The sequence below is a fragment of the Polyergus mexicanus genome, unplaced genomic scaffold, assembly GCF_030449975.1.
Source record: "Polyergus mexicanus isolate NDT 795.1 unplaced genomic scaffold, iyPolMexi1.0 SCAF_8, whole genome shotgun sequence".
Taxonomy (NCBI): domain Eukaryota; kingdom Metazoa; phylum Arthropoda; class Insecta; order Hymenoptera; family Formicidae; genus Polyergus; species Polyergus mexicanus.
The window spans coordinates 2,932,741-2,936,684 of NW_027223328.1; the positions used below are offsets into that span (position 1 = coordinate 2,932,741).

The 3,944-nt window shown below is 35.1% G+C and overlaps 1 long non-coding RNA gene across 1 annotated transcript; it reads left to right on the plus strand.

The window, feature by feature from the left end:
• The first annotated feature begins 2,183 nt into the window (after window positions 1–2,183).
• On the plus strand, window positions 2,184–3,459 carry LOC138935873 (uncharacterized). Its single transcript, XR_011447304.1, has 3 exons — window positions 2,184–2,604; window positions 2,975–3,045; window positions 3,392–3,459. It is a non-coding gene; the product is annotated as an uncharacterized lncRNA (long non-coding RNA).
• The last annotated feature ends 485 nt before the right edge of the window (window positions 3,460–3,944 follow it).

Genomic DNA, 3,944 nt, shown 5'->3' on the forward strand with positions numbered 1-3,944 from the left:
ATCAAGCAAATCGTATTTTTCATATTTTCTCTCTTACGATATAATAAAGTATGTCTCGTGTGATTGTTCCGTGATCGGGAGTGCCGGTGCAAAGTATGCCGCGATCGTCGCATATTCGACTAATCGTAATTAACTGTGTTTTCGCAAGTGAGTGTAAATGTCACGAGGAAACAGCAAGGGATGAACAAGAGAAGAAAAGGAGATTCTGATAAGTATCCGATGATGGGTGGAGCAACGATATGTGCGATAAGTAATTTATATTTTTATTTACCATTTCTATTATTTTCAAAATATATTACGGCCGAACAATTAAGTTTCGAGATTTGCTTCGCATTTCCGAATGTTTGATTCGTGCTGCCATTTTAGGGGGTTATTCGCAACTCAATACTCAACATGTGGTGTAAGTTTTAAATTATTTAAATCAATAGTTAATGAGATACAATTACGCAAAGTTGTGTTAATACAATTTTGTTTAAAAATCGGTGTAATGGAAAGAACGCTTGACAACGCGCCAACAATAAATTCTGCGTTAAATTAGTCAAGTCTCTAACAGAACCGTTACAAATGATTTAGCAAGCCTAGTTTTCTGAAGCAAGCCGTTTTAAAATGTGATTTACGTTTTTTTTATGTCATTTATATCTCCGAAACGTTACTCTTATGCATAGCTGATTCTTCGTAGGCTTGTTGAATCATTTGTAACATTTCTGTTAGAGACTTCTCTAATTTAGCACAGAATTTAATGTTGGTGTGTTGTCAAGCGTTTCTTCCATTACACCGATTTTTAAACAAATTTTTAACACTACTTTGCATAACTGTGTCTCATTAATTGTTGAACCAAATAATTTAAAACTTGCACCAAGTGTTGAGTATTGAGTTGTTAATAACCCGCTAAAATAGCAGCGCAAACAGATCAAACGGAAATGCGAAGCGAGTCTCAAAACTTAATTGTACATTGCTCGTTCTTTTTCTTATTTCTTTAATAGTGTATGAGATCCAATCTAAATTATCGTATAATATTATACATGTATTGCTTGTTTTTTCAAAACATATCTACATCGCATCTTTTTTAATCGAGGAAAAAAAAGATATAGTTAATCTCTCAATTATAAAGTATATTTTTCCTCTCTCTTAAGTTATATATTATATTACAAAATTATATATTGTATAAAATAACCCTCCATGGGTACACCTTGACGTGGTGGAGTGGCTTCAGTACCTGGACGGTATGCCTTAAGGTCCTAAGGGTCCTCAAGGTTTACTGCGAAGGGGAAACCAAGTACCCAGCGTCGTCGTTGCTGTCATCGTGCCGCGGACGGCTCGTCGTATCGTTGGTGCTGTCATCGTGCCGCGGACGGCTTGTCGCGTCGTCGGTACCGTCATCGTGTCGCGGATGGCTTTCGCGTCTTTCGCGTCGCGTGTCCGTACAGCATTGCCACGAGTCGCACAATGGCTCATATGTGGCACGCGCATTTGTGCGTTGAACGCACATTAGTGCGTCGTCGTTGCCGTCATCGTGCCGTACGAGCAACGATGCGTCGCGTTGTCGCGGTATCGCGTTTTCGCGTCGTCGCGTCTTCGCGTTGGACTTTTATCTCGTTTTCACGATTGTCACCGAGGATCATACTTTGTTGCCGACTAAATGGGATGTCTCTCAGCGTTGCAATCGTTAATATATTAATACCTATTAATATAATTAATTTTATATTAATATCAGTTAATATTAATATTATATTAATATTATATATTATATAAATATTTATGTATTAATAAATTTAATATATTAATGTAGGCGCAACGTTAAAACGCCTCAGTATCGCGGCTGAGGTGAATGCCGGCCGCGTAGCAACGTATGTTCGTGCATAATATAGATGCATGTTCGCGCGGTTAATCTTGAACTTCGGTTCGAGAATCGGCTGTTGAGGGCACGTTCTGCTCCGACGAACGGTTCGGCCCGAATCGGTTAGAGTTCGGTCGATTGTTTTGGAATCGTCGTTAATGGGTCCCTTCTCTTGTACCGTCTAACAGCACATTGTAGAAATACTAACATGTTTGGCATCTGAGGAGTCGGCTGTTCTAATTAGGTTCGATTTTTGCTCGCTAGAGAAGTTGATCTCCCGCTTTCGAAATGCTAGATTGTTAGCACGTAGAAGGTGGGTATCATCATTCTCGACCCGTCTATCAGCCTTACGATAAACCCGGCTCAGTCTGTATGATAGAGACTTGGTGGTTCGTATGAAATCGTTCCTAACGATGTTCTAGTCGGCCCTCGATGGGAGCAGGCGCGGGTCAAGAGTCGAGCGAACCCCATTCGCGATTATTCCATCGATCGATTTCGTCTTCTTCCGCTTCCGCTTAACCTTTGCTCGAAGTAATCGGTGAATTCCCGACTTGTCGACTCGAAGTGTGATTCTCACGTGAAGCGGGATTCGATCGTTCCGAAATTCGAAAGTGCGGGAGTGTCGTTCAAAGTATCGCGCGTACAAGTGCGGAAGTAATCTTTTAATAAAAGTGCGGGAGTGCCGTTTAAGTATCGCGTGTGTAAATCAACCTGAGAGGAGGAGGAGGCCTAGGAGAGGCATCGGGCATCGGTGGAGCAACCCTGTGGTAAGTAAATTGTTATTTGTATATTAATTACTTATTAATTGCATATGTGCAATTTAAATTGAGCAATTAATCGCGTAATTTGATTCTTTATTTGTATGATTTAAACAATAGAGAATTAAAGAAACAGATTTTTATGAAAGCTATAATCTTGTAAAAGTTTTTATTTCTAGATTATAGTTTTTATTCGAAATTATTAGAGTTATTAGTAATATTTTTCAATTTTCTTTTTCTCAAATTTATAAAATTATTTTATTAATCTGCTTATTATTATATGCATTAAATATAAAATTAAATGCACATAATAAATTTTTAAAAATATTAATTATTTTGAGCGGTACTACAATTTGGATCTTCTATTTGCATGTTACAGATCAACCCTGACATTCTGAGAGGAGGAGGAGGCCTAGGAGAGGCATCCTGCACCAGCGGAGCAACCCAAGGGTGAGTATTTGTTATTTGTATATTGATTGTTAAAAATTGTGTACGCGCATTAATACAGTCTCATTATTTGAATGAATTAAACAAGAGAAAATTAGAAAAAAAGACTTTTACATAAGTTCGATATATTCCATTATTAAAAAAAAGTACTAATACTTTTACATAAGTCCAATAAATTCCATTATCAAAAAAAGTAGTCTAAAATTTATAAAATTGTTTTGTATTTATGTATTTGCTTCTTATCGTACGCATCGGATACAAAATTCAGCACGTAAAAGAATAATTTTTTGATATATTAATTATATTTTGAGCGCTGCTATAATTTAGATTTTATATTTGTATATTACAGACAACGTAGCCTCAAGACCAACAACTCCGCTGCTGCGCATCAATGCCGGTGAGTGATGAACTTTATTTTATTTTGAAGTAACGGATTCGTAGATAGTGTAGATGCAAATGTAGATTGTACATTGTAAATAGATCTGTTACTTCAAAATGGATGGGCTAGAATAGATGAAATCAAATAACAAAGTACATTTCAATAGATTTTTCTACATTAAAGTATATATTACAGATATAATTCAAAGTATAAATTAAAACAAAAATTTGAAAAGAATATAAAATATTTTTTTAATTGATATATTTTATTTTATTTATTTAATGAAGAAGGCGCTAGGAGTAATTTTATTAATTATATTAATTAGTAATAACTTAGTTTTATATTGCGCTGATTTTATCCTAATTTTTTATAGCCCATCCATCTACATTATCATGTCAATGAAAGCTTTGTTTTAATTGATATAAAGCCAAATTATCGATTTATTAAATTATATAAGATACATAAATGTTTTATTAATTTTATTTTAATATAAATTATATATTATTATAAAGAAAATATTATA